Source organism: Nomascus leucogenys, unplaced genomic scaffold (assembly GCF_006542625.1).
Source record: "Nomascus leucogenys isolate Asia unplaced genomic scaffold, Asia_NLE_v1 001087F_55232_qpd_obj, whole genome shotgun sequence".
In the NCBI taxonomy this organism is placed as follows: Eukaryota; Metazoa; Chordata; class Mammalia; order Primates; family Hylobatidae; genus Nomascus; species Nomascus leucogenys.
Window position 1 is genome coordinate 26,977 of NW_022096558.1, and position 17,781 is coordinate 44,757.

General features: G+C 38.3%; 1 pseudogene; it reads right to left on the bottom strand.

Annotated features, from left to right (window-relative positions):
* Positions 1-1,377: 1,377 nt before the first annotated feature.
* LOC115833988 lies at positions 1,378-13,066 on the bottom strand (annotated as a pseudogene).
* Between the last annotated feature and the right edge of the window lie 4,715 nt (positions 13,067-17,781).

The window sequence follows — 17,781 nt, forward strand, 5'->3', positions numbered from 1 at the left end:
CTCACTCTGTCGTCCAGGTTGGAGTGCAATGGTAAGATCATGCCTCACTGCAGGGTCGACCTCTCCAGATCAAGCAGTCCTCCAACCTCAGCCTCCCAAATAGCTGGATACAGGCTGAACTGTCATGCCTGAGTAATTTTGTTGTTGCCGTTGTTGGAGAGACAGGGTCTCACCCTGTTGCCCAGGCTTCTCTCCAACTCCTGGCTCAAGTGATCCTCCCAACTCAGACTCTAAAAGTGCTGGGATTATATATATATATATATATATGAAAAATAGTGCTTGGAAAATTAGCTTACTAATTGAAAAATATACTGTGAATGACTGCTTTGAAATATATATATATTATATACATGAACACACATATAAATGTATATATATATATATAAACCTTCATCTGAGAGTAGGTATGCTTTTGGCTTCTGAGATGAACATATTCACAATGATAAATATTTACTATGAATTCAGCTAAACATGATACTCAGCAATATTCGTATCTATTTATCTCTATTTCTACCTAAATCTGTATTTTGAAAGTTGTGGCTAAGCCTTCCTAGTTATTTAGATTTTTATCCTTTACCATTCAATGTGTGTGTGGCTTGGAGACTGTTTTCACAGATCAGGAAGTTGACAATTATGTCCCACATTCAGTGGACTAACAGCTCAGAGATCCTCTCTCTGGTTACTGCTACGACAGTGCATGGTCAGTCTCCCAGATCACCGGAGATGATTGTGATTTTATTTTTAAATCTAGTTTCTAGGAATCACTCCCTGGAACAGAATAATTTATTGTTCACGCAGTGTTCACTCAGAATTTGTGCTTTAGCTCTTCAGCCAGTAGGGCTAATGGCTCTTTATTTATGAATCAGTGGTTAGCTTGGGGAGTGCTTACAAATTTGTCCACGTTCCACCTTGATTGCTCTTGAGCGGGTGTAGCCTGGCACAGATACACAGCCTTCTGGCTGGAAATCAGAAGTTTATTTGTTGCTACAAAGCAGGCTAAAGATTCCAAGCTCCTCTTTAATGTTCCTAACCAAGGTCTCCATTGTTTTTGACGATGCCCTTGGGAATGTACCTTTTCATGACCGATTCAAAATCAGTCATTAATGTGAGCATTGAGCAAAGCTCTCAGTTTTTACGGCCTGTCAGTCCTCCTAGATGAATCTCTGCATCACTGAAAGGAGTTGACAGTGGCTTCTCTAGCACTCGCACACGCTCTACAAGTCTGTGCTGGAGTAGGTAGGGGGATGGTGTCTCCCAGTGTTTTGTCTTATCCCTTGAGGGACGGAAGATACAGCCAGTGGGAAACTTGGGCATAGCAACCCTAGACCTGCTGTTCGGGGTGGAGATTCTACCCTATCAGTGGAGGTTGTATGTGCATTATCTCATCCAGTCCTCACAACTATAAGAGAAACATATTTCTCTCATAAACTTATAAGAACAGCCAATTAAACTGAAGTTTAAATTATTGGCCATATTTATGCCAGGCATGGTGGCTCACACCTATAATTCCCAGTACTTTGAGAGGCTGAGGTGGGAGGATCACTTTCTCTTACAATTGTAGGACAGAATAAGATAATTCACTTAAAATTTGATTATCCACTGCCTGTATCTAGTATTCCTTCTATTAATTCAAGTCACTTTTATGAAGGAATTTTCATATTTTTGTGAATTATTCTTAAACATTAAGAACTATTCTTATGAAGGGGCAATCATAAAGTAATTCATGTTCAAAACACATTTTAAGACACAGATTATTCTTATAATGAAAGAGAGTGAAACACAAATAATTTAAACTTCAGTTGAATTGGCTGTATTTAGGCCTGGCATAGTGGCTTATGCCTATAGTCCCAGCACTGTTAGAGGCCGAGGTGGGAGGATAACTTGAGCTAGGAGCTTGAGAGAAGCCTGGGCAACAGGGTGAGACCCTCTCTCTCCAGCAACAGCAAGAACAAAATTACTCAGGTATGACAGTTCAGCCTGTAGTCCAGCTATTTGGGAGGCTGAGGTTGGAGGATTGCTTGATCTGAGGAGGTCGAGGCTGCAGTGAGCCGTGATCTCACAGTACACCCAACCTGGGCGACAGAGTGAGAGCCTGTCTCAAAAACAAAACAAAACAAAAGCAAAAAGCTGACCGTATTTATCCATTCTTCTTTATTGCTCTAATAGTAGTATTCTAATATACAATGAGATTATATGCAAGATGAGGATAGTTAAAACAGTGTAATGCTATTAAAATATAAATGGCTAAAGAATTGTATGTTTGCATTCCTCCTATCATTGAAATAACCCATTACGCAACCCATCTGTCATTAAACTTTTGGATCAGAGTTACTCTTTATAAATGGAGTTGGCCTTTTTTAGACTTTGTTCTCAGCAATCCTCATTAAAGGAGGCATTCCTAGATTGCTTTAAATAAATTCAAAAAACACATATCAGAAACTTTTGATATGTTTGTTGTGTGCCATATTGCCAGTAATTAGATTAAATACTAGAAAATACACCATTAAATATGATATTTGATATACAGTTGGGCCTCCATGTGCATGGGTTCTGCACCCATGGATTCAACTCATCATGGATTAAAAAAATTCAGGAAAAAAATGGAATGATTACCTTTTCACTGAACATGTGCAGACTTTTTTGCTCGTCATTATTCACTAAATAATACAGTGTAACAACTACTTACATAGCATTTACACTGCATTAAGTATTTTAAGTAATCTAGAGATAATTAAAGTACATTGGAGGATGTGCTTAGGCTACATGCAAATACTTCCCCATCTTATGTAAGGACATCTGAGGATTATTAGCATCTAAGGATTTTGGTATCTGTGGGGAGTCCTGGAACCAATTTCCAGTCGATACTTAAGGAAAGTCTTCATACAAAATTAACACAATCAAAATATAGGTATTTCTGATAATAAGGATATTATACTGCACGTGTATTTTAAAAACTTCTAATACCTAAATAAATTTGCAGTTTTATTAAAATGTAATGAGGCTGAGTATTCTGTATTTTCTGAAGCAAAAAGTGAGTCTTACTTTCTATTCTGGTAATGACATGTTCCCAGGTAACTGTCTGTAGGATGCCATCGGTGAAATTACTAAAATCTTACAGGTTTTCAGTCTTTTTATCTGTATCATTGTCACTCTCTTAAGATCTGTGTCCATCGATAGTTTGTTCCTGAGCTAAAGAAAATTGACTGAGCCTATCAATTTGATAAGCAGTCCAATTTATAACTTTATTAAATAATATTTCTCAGTATCCCTGTTGATTTTGGTTACATTCGGTAGCCAAAATCAAAAGGAATACAGGGGTAAATTTGGTAGCCTTTTAGACAGTTGTATCATATGTTTTTATCAATTATTTTGTGCATTTATTCTTTTATTCAAATAGACAATTAATGAATATCAGTTGTATTTTAAGCATTGTGTACTTTCTTGGAATATACCTGTGTGTAGTACAAACACAATCCTTTTCTTGTAATTTGAGAAGCAGAAAAGATGCCTACTATTACACTGTGAGTTTTACAAAGAAAAGTGTAAGGTTTTCTGAGTCTTTAAAACAAATAGCCTAATCTAGTCCAGGAGCTAAAGAAAGAATTCCAGGAAGAAATGTTGGAACTTACACTTGAAATGGGACTTAGCAGATGTGGAACAGAGAAAAGAAAATTCCAGTTCAGGGGGAAGAAACCTGTGCTCTTGCATTAACCCATCAGTTTGGATAAACACACTCGGGTATTCATTTACCTGGGCTGGCTTGGAAATCAAGGGAAAGAAAAGATACAGCATAAAAGAAAAGACATGACCAGTATTCTAAGAGAGAGTAGTTTAATGAAAATCAAAACAAATGTATACCTCCACACTTTTAAAAATGGTACAAAGTTTCATAGAAAAAGATAAAGAATGTCAAGTAGTCAGTAGGTTGGCATTCTCAGAAGTTGGTGTTTCTGATACCTTTAGTCATGTTACTGACCTATCTCTGATTCTTTGAGTGTAAAGCAAAGCAAAGCAAAGCAATGTTGTAAGAGGGTAAGGGAAAGAACCAGAGAGGCTACAGATGAGAAAACTGTTGGCCACATTAACAAAGCTTACTATGCCACATTCATCATCTAGAAACACCCCAATCTGGCCTAGATGCCTTTCTGGATACTGAGATAATAGTGGGGAAGAGGTCTTTAGATGACACCGGTAGCCTTCTTGACACAAAAAAGTAGAAAAATTTTCTTGGAGTTAACCAGAATGTCATTTCTCATTGTCCAAGAATCATTGCAAAATCCAACAGCCCAGTTCCAACACTGCCCAACATCCACCTCTCAGTAATATTTTGAAGGGTGAATGGCAGTGCTCGCCATCAAGAAAACACTTAGATTTTGTTGTAGTTGGGGCAATGTTGAGATCATCAGAACCAAAGAGTACCTGTCTCAGAACTTCAAACAAGGGGAATGTACCAAGTGGTTATTTTATTATCCCAGGATATATGCACTGCAGAAATAAGAAAACAGTCACATGAAAACATAGTGTTATAAACTTCTAATGGATGTGGGCTTTACATAGTGTCTACATATGCCAGGTTATCCCTGGAAATATGGGTCAGGACAGCAGGCACATAAAAGAAGAAATATGTCCTTAGATTTAACGATTGTGCTATCTTTCCTTATCGAGGAGTCTGTACGGACTCCCAGAGCCCAGTCCCAAGAGTTGTCCACATCCAGCTCCCAGTAGTGTTTGCCAGAGGAGAAGACCCAGGCTCTCCATGCAGCAAAATTGTCAGATCTGTCAGAATGCAAAGATTCAGGTCTAAACATCAAACTTCTCACATCCTCAAACAGCCTGATATTGTAATTGGTTACTTCCCAAGTGAAGGAAATTTCCACGGTGGAAAAAAAGAGAATGTTCCAGTGAAAAGCAGTTTATAAATTCTTAGGTTCAGATAAGAAAGAGATTCTCACTAGAAAACACAGGTCAAGATTAGAAAGAAACTTCTGTCTGGAAAAATATTGGAATCAAAGAGTGTTCGGATATCTGCACAAGTAAACGCCTAAACTTCAATGATCGCAATTTCTATAAACTCAAAAAGTATAAAGGGGAGGAAGGTCATGTCTATGTCTAGTTAGCGACCTTTCATAGCAACTGAAAAACTGGAAGCTCTTGCACTGCAGCCAAGTCCATAGCAATAAAATTAACCTTCATTGTCTCTTCTCTGTCAGGGCAGAGCAGGAGGCTTGGGACAGGAGATGAGGTGGGGAGCCATCCTTAGACCCAAATAAAAAAGTTATCACTTTGCCAGAAATATTATAATCTGCCACTTAAACTAGTCAATTCATACTTAAAGAGAAAATCTCAATCTGCCTTCTGAAAAGTGCAGCTTCCTTGCAAGAATTATCTGACTTTCATGCCAGATTCAGGCACAGACATCTTTTATCTGCTGGATTTATCATGGTCTATCCTGGAGTTCTATCTAAGGCCTCATCAACCAACAAATCACGTTCCTATCGGTCACAGATTCTCAATTTTTGCATTGTTATATAAGTTACTCGTGTATGCTTTAGTTGATTAAAATGCACATGATTAAAATTATAAATGCTATAAAACTTCACCTGAAACGTATTTAAAAAAACACTGTCACTCAAATCAGTCATTACCTGCACTGAATTTGAAATTGAAATGTCCTGAATTAATTCAGTTCTGTATACTTCTTGTAATAATTGTATGCAGGAAATTGTATCACGGTTGAACCATACATGAATGGTTCTACATCCTAAAGGGCCCTTCTGCATGTTTTACTTTTCTAAGAAATTTGTTATATGGCTGATTCCACCATCTTTTATTTAGTTTTGTCTGTTTGATGACAATGAAACTATAAATATAAATACCTATTCACAGGCTATTTTCTTCTAGATGAAAGATCATTACACTGAGAAAGCTGCCCATAGAAAACCAGAATTGAAGGCATTGCATGTGGATCCCACCAAGAGGGTGACACTGACCTAGAAAGCGGTTGAACCTATCCACCAGCCCAGTGATGGGCCCTGTAGTGAGCTCTGGATTCACAGGCTGGGGCATGTGCAGCAGCACGGACTCACTCCTGCAAGGAAGTAGGTTGAGTTGGTTACGTTTCTGATGTCTGTGTTTAAGAAATAGATTCCAACAGAAAATGCTTCATTCAAACCCACTTCTGATATTGCAATGTACCTCCACAATCCTAGGATGGGTTTCTGGCTCTTAGGGAATCTTTCTAACTCTTCACTCCATTTCTAACCTACTGCCACTGAAAGATAAATGCCTCTCTCCCTATCTGCCACCAAATAGTTGATCTCTAATTATGATTCTGAATCCTAAAAAGAGGCAATAGTATTCTAGCAACTTCTGCATTGAACTCTTCAAAACATAACCCCCTGAGTTACTTGGAAAAGTAAGAAAAGGTTAATGTCTGATAAAAGGCATAGGTAACATTCAACATACAACACAAACACATGAGTACACACACACACCCACACAATCACACTGACACATTGTGGTGTTAGTAAATTATGTTTTCACTTTGTTGGAAACAGCTTGATGTTTTTCATAGCATGCCTTGTGCTCTAGCTTGCACTGACGGCCAATAACATACCTTGCCACCATGTCTTCCAAATCCTGTAGAGAGAGAGAGAAAAAAAAGACTTCTTTAGAAAGTTGTTATTCCTGTTTGGTGAGGTTGCTCACACCTGTAATCCCAGCACTTTGGGGGGGCAAGGTGGATGGATCACCTGAGGTCAGGAGTTCCAGACTAGCCCGGACAACATGGCAAAAACCCATCTCTACTAAAAATACAAAAAAATTAGCTGTGTGCGGTGGTGCATACCTTTATTCCCAGATACTAGGGAGGCTGAGGTAGGAGAATCGCTTGAACCAGGGAGGCAGAAGTTGCAGTGAGCTGAGATTGGGCCACTGGACTTCAGCCTGGATGACAGAAGACTCCGTCTCAAAACAAACAAACAAACAAACAAACAAACAAACAAAGTTGCTATTCTGCGGATCTGCTCTTTAGGTTTCGAAAACTTTAGAATTACCACATACTATCACTGCAACAGTTTTAAAATGTATTCTCATCTCTAACACTTATTATACCTGTAAGACCTATTGACATAATCTATTTCTGATAAATTCAGGACCCTAAATTAGAGTGAGAGAGAAAGGTGTGACTAGTGACTGCGCATTGCTGCAGCTGTCTACAATGTGGTCTTTTTCAGGGCTAGTCCCCGAAGGGTAATGTGGCTCAAATCAAGAGCATTTCAAACCTAGGACTTCCCAAAAGGAGGAAGAAGGAAATGTTAGTTTTTCCCTAATTTCTTTGTATTATCCTATGGAAACAAAAATAGAATTTTCACATGAATTTTTTTCTTCCAGAGTTTGAATGAAATGTGCTGGAGGAGGAAGCTTGTGGTAGAAAACGTTCTATGGAAGTCTAGTTGCACAATTCCATAAAGCTTTCTTTCGGTTCTTACCTGGAGCAGTTCCACATCTGGTTTATGACACATTTCCATTAGTTCCTGATACATTTCTTTCAAGTGTTTACTCTTGATCCATGTTGATCCAACTTCTCTGGAGTTGCTGAAAAATCTCTTGGTATTCCTTGTTCAGTCTCTCTAAATGTTGTTTTTCTCCTCTATGGAGAACTGGATGCAGCTTCCTATACTAATTCCTGATCATCTGTGCCCATAAAACCACATCACTCTGTAGGGACATGGATTTTGTAGGCTAAATGCTTAGGTCTACTTCCACCTCACAAAACCCACAAATTCATCCTCCTCATTCCTTCTTTTATTTTCCACCCTTTACAAACAGGATGATGAGTTAAGCAAGACCTTCCTTCAAAATTTATGTAATTCATCAATTCTCGAACACCTGCAAAAAAGCCCTTTAGATTTAAATGTTTAAATATATGTCCTCTTAAATCTGAAATACCATTAGAAAACAACTAAAATTTATTATTGATTGTTAAATTGTCATCAATAATATAAATAATCTTTGTTATTCAATTAGTTTGTAGTCTCAAACCTTTGTACTTCACAGCCCAAACAATCACTCTAAGTAGAGATGTTGTTAGTATATTATAATCAGGATCAGAAGCCATCACACGGAAAGGATCTTAGTAAAAAATGTAACCCCCATCTCTCAAACCGACTACTTCTTTTCTGTCTCCCATCTTTCTTCCCTCAAAAGCCACAGGCTCTGAATTGCCCTGCCATTCTAAGAACCTGAATCTCCATTCCATTGTGTTTCTCCTCTCAATATTGACATATTTATTCTCTCACTCCCCCGGTCATTTGTTGTCCCTTCTCCTCAGCTTTTCATCCTGTTACATTTTCTCCTACTTGAGCTGGCATCATCTGGGTCCTTTGCTGTCAGATTTCACCAGCACAGGCACATTTCTTAAGTTACTGATCCCACCTGCTTTTTTGCCCCTGGACAACATCATATTCACCATTAAATGCCTTTATTCCTCAATTATATACTATTTAATCAATATTACATAATTCATTTATACAGAAATCTCTGCCTGAAATACTTACTAATTTTAAGCACCTACTTGTCCTTCAGAATTTATATCTGTTTTTATTTATCTGAAAAGCATTTACAGAAAACCTGAACAACTGTTATATTGAACAGTCTGGTTGTTTTCCAGCCTATGAATAAACACATGACAAAATCTGGTATATGAATATTTCAACTCAAGTTGCTAATATAAATGCTCTCAGCATGCCTGTCTCAAGCTGGTCGTGAGGACTCACGGTCTCATACTTACCCTCCAGAGGAAGGCTGTTCTTCTCTCCTCATTTAGATTTCTCTGATTTTCTTGAATCTTTTTCCATAAAATCCTCATTTGCTTTAAGAGCTTATCCTGCAAAAGAATTACGAGTTTGAACAACAGAAAATGAAACACCATAAATTCCACACTCTGAGTGGTATATGCAAGCAAGGGATATAATACATAAATACATTAGAAAGGGGAAAGAAAAACAAATTTTTCACTGCTCATCCTCAATGGATATTTTTCAGTTTGAGGTTTCAGAAGGCAGAACAGTTTAGGGAACTGAAAAATGAAGATTTCCTGTAACCTGACTAATGTTCAGGGAAACATCCTGCTTCAGAACCCACTATGCTAGCCCCCAGATTTTGTAGTGTGCTATTCTCATACTCGTTTGTCCAATAATATTAAATATATTTCCAAAATACGTTTCTTTGCGCTAGTAGTTTTGGTGGCTTTTCAATGCCTTTAGCATTGAACTGTAGAGTCAATAATAGTGACATTTACTTGTTCACGCTCTGTTTGGGTCCAAGCTCCATGAAGGAAGGTAGAGTTGCATATTTTATTCAAAATTTCATCATTGGTACCTAGAACAGCACCTGGCACTCAGTAAACAATGGAGTAATCACCATGATTATTCTCATCGTCCTTCTAATCTCTTTAACTCTGCCACCTTCCAGCTTTCAGGTGATCGCAGAGCTATCTCTTACCTGGTGTCCCTCATCTGCCCCTTCAGCGGGATAGTGTTTGTGAGCCCCGTGCTCCTGAGAGGTGGAGCACAGCAAACAGAGCAGACTCTTGTCCACGTCAGAGAACATCTTCTTTGTTTCCTTGTGGTCCCACATATTTGTTTCTCAGAGCTCAGGAATTGCCAGAGACTGGCTTTTCTCACAACTGTCACTAAGTTCTTCAGAAGAATATTGGTTTTGAAGTCCTTGTTCTGTGATGGTTCCCTGCATGCAGGGCAGTTGGTAGGACTTCAGGCTTCTTCCCAGGAAAGGCAGAGACAGGGCCTACAGAAGCTGTGCCCACAGCAGACAGTGGCAGGGTCTACCAGGTAGTTCAGGCAGATGACACAGGTGAGTTCCTTCTGGAAGGCATGTGAGAAGTCTGAGTCCACTTTCCTAAGGAAAGAAAACCACAAGAATTTAATCTTCTACCGTGGAGAGACAAAGGTCCAAGCAAAGTTTGAATCAGGTTGTGATTGAATAATATCCTTTCTTTCTAGAGAAGAATAGGCTTTAATTTGCAAGGACAGAGATAGGAAAAATAGAAAACCAAGGCACTAAGAGATATCGACCTCTGTAGGAAAACGTGACTGTTCTCCAATCAACACAGGGCCAGCTTTCCAAACTCTATTTTCTTGCATAGAAGAATGTCGGATTTTTTGAGGGGTTAGTGTCCACCAAATTGCTTGGGCTTCACAGGTTTCATCAACCTGTAAACTCAAGGGTTGAGTCTTGAATGGTCTGAGAATCAGTAACACTCTTATTTGCCAGTGATTGGTTTAGAGAAGGCAAGCTAACTAAGCTCTTCTACTCTCACTTTTTTATTTAACTGTAACAACCATCCATCGTGACTTTTCCAGAAGGACCCTGCTTGAAAATGTTAGAGCAGAACTCATACTTAGACCCCAATCAGAAAAAGCTAGCCTTTACTCTCCAAGATAAAACAGACAAATCGAGGTAAAGGCACTTCTCCAAGGTAAAACAAACAATCATCGGTTTTCAAGGCTGCTATGTTAATTCAATCAACAAAAACTTTCTGGCGTGTTTACTGTTCCTGGACTGTCTGTTAATTTGGGGATATACTGGTTAATATTATGACATTTTTAAAAGACAGGTAATTAAAATTACAAAAAGATTGATAAACAGTAGGAGAGTACACAAAGGATAGAAATATTTCCTAAGCTCTTTGGAAGCATTATCATTACTCTTTCACGCAGTCAGAAAACGAGTAAGTATTATGCAATAATAATAGGCACTAGACAGTAAGTCAGAGTTTTAAATGTATGTTTTGAAAAAAAAAAAAAGAGGAAAAAAAAACCTAGGCCAAGCAAGGTGGCTCAAGCCTGTAAATCACAGTATTTTTGGGAGGCCAAGTCAGGCGGGGTGTTTTGAGATCAGGAGTTCTAGAATGGCGACATGGCAAAATGTCTAGGTCGGCCTATCTCTATAAATATGTATGTATGTATAATAGCCAAACAAGAGGGCCCATGCCTGTAGTCCCAGCTACTTTGGGAGATGAGGCTGAATGATTGCTTGAAGTGAGAAGTAGAGGCAATAGTGAGTCTTATTTCCACCACTGCACTCCAGCCTGGGTGGCCCTGTCTAAAGCAAACAAAGAAACAAAGACATGAAAAACCTAAATCCTGGTTTCTACACTGTATAAATATATGATCCCTCTATTTCTGACATTTCTGCATGATTGCCAGTGAGACTTTTCTGCAGAAATACTAATTTCTTGCTTTCTTTGACAGACTGAAGTTTGTGAAGAGACTTTTACCATTTTTTAGAAAAAAATGTTTGCCCGAATCATCATGCACCTCTACTTATATAGCCATACATTGTAACACAGGCACATTACCACTAGTACAGTAGAATGTAACACATTTATACACATAAATTACAACACCCATAAGCCATTTATAGAACCACAGAGATTAAAAAATTACTAGATATTTGGAAACTATTGCAAAACACTTACAATCTATACAAATAACTTAGAAATACATTAAGTAAAAAGTTAATCATAACCTTAATTTGAGGAACATGTAGCAAGTCAGATGACGAAAATGTTAATTTGTAAATAGGTTAAGTAAATGGAGCTTGTAAACCTATGGATTATGTTTAGAATAATTTTAAAAAAGAAATGGAGCCGTTTTTAAAACTCAGAAAATGAGATCATTTCATCTATAAAAAATCTAAGTTTGCAGATAAATTAAAGTCCCCAAATTTTGTTTGTTTTGGTTTGTAACCTAATAGTAGCTCCTACTCTGGAAATCGTGTGCTTACCTCAGAAAAATATCTATGTTCTCACCAAAGCCTGCTGTCAAATAAGATGAATTCAGTTCAGGGATCAGAGCCTCACCGTGCAGTGCTCGTAGCTTTTGGAAGTCTCCAAGCCAGTTGCAAAGCCACTCTGTGGGTTCTGGAGAAGAATGAGCTTGGCTCTTGAAGTGTCCTGATATAACTCTCTGAAGACCAACCCCTTTCTTTCAACTGACTGCATTTCAGGGGGCATAGGGGGGTGTTAAGATAGATGATGATTAAGTCTTTTCAAAACAGAAATGTTTTTTTTTTTTTGGATGGAGTCTTGCTCTATTGCCTTGCCTAGGCTGGAGTGCAGTGAAGTGATCTCGGCTCACTGCAACCTCTGCCTCCCAGGTTCAAGCAATTCTCCTGCCTCAGCCTCCCAAGTAGCTGGGATTACAGGTGCCCACTGCCATGCCTGGCTAATTTTTTTTTTTTTTTTTTTTGCATTTTTAGTGGAGTGGTTAGTAAAGTGCTGGATTACAGGCATGAGCCACCGTGCCCAGGCGATTCACTTTTATTGTAATGTAAGAATTTAATCTAAGAACACTGTCGGCCTCCACTCCAGAAGGGACATTTCTCCTGCTCCTCATGCTCCAGATGAAGGCTTTCAAGGGCCTCTCAGCAACCACAGGATGTAGGATTCCCTCCTATAATACCTGCATTGCTCATCCCAGCTCAAGGGGTAAAGGAGAGAAAGTCTACAAAGCTCCATCTCAGGGATCTCCCTGGGCCACGGTAGTGTAGGACATGTTGCTCTGAGGTAAATTGAAATGCATTTCTACTTGACAAAGTAATGATGGCAGGGCTTCATCTGAATGCATTTATTCTACCGCTCATGGAGAGGAGTGACATGCCATGTCAGACACATGAGAACACTCTCTGCCTAGTTACCGGTGGCTCCAGATCTTCATGCAGTTATGGAAACCCGTGCTGCAGATTCTGGAGAAGCAGCTCAGACCTCGTGCAGACAAGAGTTCTTCAAGAACCACCTTGGCTATGCAAAGACTATCAGGCTCAGCAACAGTCTGAGCTGGATGAGAGATAGAGCAAAGCTCCCAGGAGCAGCAGAAGCTGTAAGGGAGGGAAAAGGGAAGGAAGAAACTCTAGATTTCAGGATATCCCCTTTATCTCTATGAGAATCTCAGCACCCACAAGGCCACCTTCCTTTATCTGACTCCTCTTGGATCCAGGAATTTTCCTGGGTTAAGCCATCCAGGGATAGGACAGGAGATGCCATTTGGCTCTAGGAGCAGAGGAGAGAAACTCAGCAGGAAGAGTATCTCTATGGGAGGAATTCAGTTGAGCATGTTTGTAGGGTCACAGGGCTGGATATGGGTAGAGTCTAGCGTACATGTTCAGAAGCCACAGTTCCCCCAGTCTTCTGATTCTAACAAGTACACAGAGCCAATCAAATGAAGGAGGGGCAGGTCAAGGGAATTCAGGGACAAGGGGAATGAAGGATATTAGTTGCAGGAGGATGCTGTTGAGGTCAATAGGCAGACATTCTCCTCTCCTCTTATATGAGAAACAAGTAATGAAGCTTTAAAGTGTTGCTTGTGCTCTGTGCCAAAGGCAGCAGAGCACTTGTCTCTGGTCTCCATATACACTTGACATATTTACTTTCAGTATTCCCAGTAAGATTTTGATTCATTTCACACGGAATAACACTCACCTACCATGCTTAAATTGCCATACATATTATGAGACTTTACTGATCATAAGTAATTTACTCTCAACCTTGAGATCTGGCTTCAGTTTCTCTACTCTCATTCCTTCTCCTTTATATCAGAAGCTTCATAATAGACAATGGGGGCAAATATGGTGTGGAGAAATAATCAGTTTACATTTAGATATTTTAATGTAGTTATGCTTCCTAAAAAGCTAGGAAAAAGCTGAAATACATGAAATAGCCACGCGCCTTCGTTTCTAGCCTCCTTTAGGTATCTGCCCAAATATATTCTATACTAGGTCTTTTCTGACCATGATATTATAAATTCAATTTTGGGCTGGGTGCAGTGGCTCATGCCTGTAATCCCAGACTTTGGGAGGCTGAGGCGGTGGATCACGAGGTCAGGAGATCGAGACCATCCTGGCTAACACGGTGAAACCCCATCTTACTAATAATACAAAAAAATTAGCCTGGCTGTGGTGGGTCGCCTGTAGTCCCAGCTACTCGGGAGGCTGAGGCAGGAGAATGGCGTGAACCCGGGAGCGGAGCTTGCAGTGAGCTGAGATCGCGAGAGTGCACTCCAGCCTGGGCGACAGAGCGAGACTCTGTCTCAAAAACAAAACAAAACAAAACAAAAATCAATTTTGTCTATGATACTTTATTTATTTTCCTTTCCTGCTGTATTTTTCTCTGAAGCACTTATCACACTGCGTTCTCTATCAATTTTTTTTTTTTTTCAAAACAGGGTCTTGCTCTGTCATCCAGGCTTAAGCATGGTGCCATATCAGCTCACTGCAGCCTTGACTTCCCAATTTCAAGCAATCCTCTCATCTAAGCCAGTGTCTGAGAATACAGGAACATGCCACAACCCAGCTAATTTTGTCTCTTTTCTTAGAGATGGGCTCTCACTTTGTTGCTGAGGCTGGTCTTGAACTGCTAAGCACAAGTGATCCTTCTGCTTCAGAATCCTGAAGTGCTGGTATTATAGGCCAGAGCCACTGTGCCAGCTTCACTTTTTCAATGTTGTATTTTGACTTGTCGACTTGTGTTTCTCACCCTGCGACCTCATTAGCTCTTTAGGTGCAAGAAAATCTGTCTCATTTGTTTCATTTCTGCATTGGCTTAGAATACTTATTAAGACACAGTAGGCACTTGATATTTTTGAAGAAAAAAGTATTGTAAGTTATATCCTTAAGGATATCACCTTTAAAAGCATCAAGATGACTTATAACATAAATAATTAAGCTGATGATATCTCTCTCTTTCTCGCAGAGCCAATTTCTTTCTTAGTGCTTGGGAGTGTCTTTAATATTATTTGTTTTACTTTTCCATCAGGAAATCTTTACTTCTTTCAGAATGTATATGTAATTTCATTTCATCTCTTCTCTTCATAGTATTCATTTTATGTTTGAATTAGTAAATGATCCATACAGATTCTTCAGCCATGCATCTAGGCCCCATCTTGAACTACCCTATGCTACCTTTTCTGCTACATCTCTAAGCACTGCCTCTCTCATCATATGTGTGTTAATCACATATGTGAACTAAGTGGAAATCCAATAGTACAATGGTTTATCTAGTATAGTTTCCAGCACCCCCGCCCCAATTTACCTGCCTGAAATTCCAAGAAATTTTCTATTAATTTTTTTATGTAATGTATTTAATTTTATTTAGAAAATTAGAGAATATAGTTTTAAAACTTTTGACCTATATATACTGTTGACCCTTGAATAACACTGGTTGGAGCTATGTGAGTCACTTACAATTGGAGTTTCTTCGCTTCTGCTACCCCTGAGACAGCAAGACCAACCCTCCTCTTTCTCCTCCTTCTCTGATTACTCAACATGAAGATGATGAGGAGAAAACCCTTATAATGATCCACTTCCACTAATAGATTTAGTATCCATTAATGAATATTAAATATATTTTTCTTTTGATTTTCTTAATAACATTTTCTTTCCTTTAGATAACCTTAGTGTAAAAATACAGTATACATATAACATATAAAATATGCATTAATCAACTGTGAATATTATCATTAAGGCTTCTAGTCGACAGTAGGCTATTGATAGCTAAGTTTGAGGAAGTCAAACGTTATACGCTGATTTCTGACTACATGGGTCTCGGCACCCCAACCACCATGGTGTTCAAGGGTCAACTCTAAGTTTATTAAATATCATTCAAATAATCTGAGAATCTCTTTGTGAACAAAGACTTTATCTTTCTGTGAAACCCTGTTTATCTCATACAGTAATTATTGCATTTCATAGTGATAGTGTATTTTATCATGCTTACTGATATTTTATATCATTTCCCAGGAAACAAAATTTTTTAGCTGAATATTTTGATATTAGCAAGAAATCCTAATAAAAAGTTTGCTCCCATGTTGAAATGATTAGATAGAACCCTTTGCTATTGTTCTGCTGCTCACAGTAGCATAACAATGACACCATGGTTGTGCCCATTGCTCTGTCTGGTACACTGAAGCATATGCTCTCCATGGATTTCTGATAATATGTGCATTATATTAATATTTTGAAATTAATAGCTATATATTTCTAAAGTGTCCAAGAACAGTCACAAAGTTCTATATTTTGTCACAGTATTTTCGTTTCTTGAATTATTCTTAAGAAAAAGTCTCAAATTTGGAAAAGAAAGACTGCTTTGAAAAAGACTTGAGTTCTAAAATGATAATAGCAAGTATTTCAAAATAACCTCTTGCCTAAGAGAAGAGAAATTACTAAAGAAGTCGATATTCCCCAATGAGAACATTTTATAATCATTAGAATCAATGATTAGAGTCAGGTGTCGTGACTCATACCTGTAATTCCAGCAATTTGGGTGGGTGAGACAAAACTCCGAGGTCAGGAGTTTGAAACCAGTCTGGCTAACATGGTGAAATCCCATCTCTACTAAAAAACAAACAAAAAAAACAAAAAACAAACAAACAAACAAACAAAAACTAGCCAGGCGTTGGGCAGGCACCTGTCCAGCTACCAGGAACTGAGCAGGAGAACCCTTGAGCCCAGGAGGTGGCCAGCCTGGACGACAGAGCAAGATTCCGTCTCAAAAAAAAAAAAAAAAAAGTTATTAGAGATACAATATAAGAGACATTTACAACAAAATATGAAGTAAGCAGAAAGAATGTAAAGTTGTATATATAATTGATTAATTTTATTCAACAAATATAGGAAAAACTTAAAGGGAGTTAATCAGTTAGTATATGCATTGCATTATCTTCAGAGGAATATTGGGAGAATTGTTTCCTTATTGTTACAATTCTTTCCAATTTTTTTTTATGTGGGTAAAAGTCAACAATGAGAATGAAAATGTAAGCAGATTCCATGAAGCTGATTTTCTATCTTTAAAAGAAAAAATGATGTTTTCTCTCCCTGACAAAACGCCTCATTCATTTGAATTATGGTTTGTTAAGAGGCATACACAGCTTTTTTCTTCCTTGAGTATTTCTATATTTGTTTCATTTTCTCCAAATGATAGTAAAGATCCAGTCTGTGTCTCTATAAGATGTTTACAATTCCTGAAACACCTGAGCAGTGCATTGCACGTAATAATAGTAATTTCTCACTAAGTAAATTAAGTTGAATGTTGAATTTCTCAACAAAACTTTGAAATCTAAGGAAGAGACATGTCTTCATCCTGCTTTCTTGTACGACTTCTTTCCCCTGTATCAAAGGATACAGGGTGTTAACACAGGATACAGAGAAAGAGAAGTGTGTGTGGTGTGTGTGTGTGTCTTTGTGCATTTACATGGTGTAGCCACATCAATTTTGTATTTGTAGCAATGGATTGTGAATTTGATTCAGAAACCCATAGCATTTTATTGAAATTATGTTTTATTTGATTGTCTCATCTGTTTATGAGAGCTGCTAACAGATAGTCTGTGTTTCATTTACTATATACTATTTCAAAATCTGAGTTCATGATGCTAAATTCATAAATGTTGAATAGAGCTGATATCCAAATTATGGGGTTGTGGTTATTCCTATTTTTCCTTTGTCAACAGGTGCAGTCAATATAGACCTCCCATTTCATTCTAAAACTATCTAGTGTGAGTTTAGGTAAGTTATTTAACTCCTGATCCTTTATATCTCATCTATGAAATGGGGCCACTAGCCTGCCCAACTTGCAGAACTGCTCTGAAGATTAAAAATCATGTATTGTATAAACATTCAAAACAGTAATTGGCTCATAGAGGTGATCAGCCAGTTCTAAATGCCAACTGTTAGTAAAACTACATTATAAAAGTAAGAGATAAATGAATG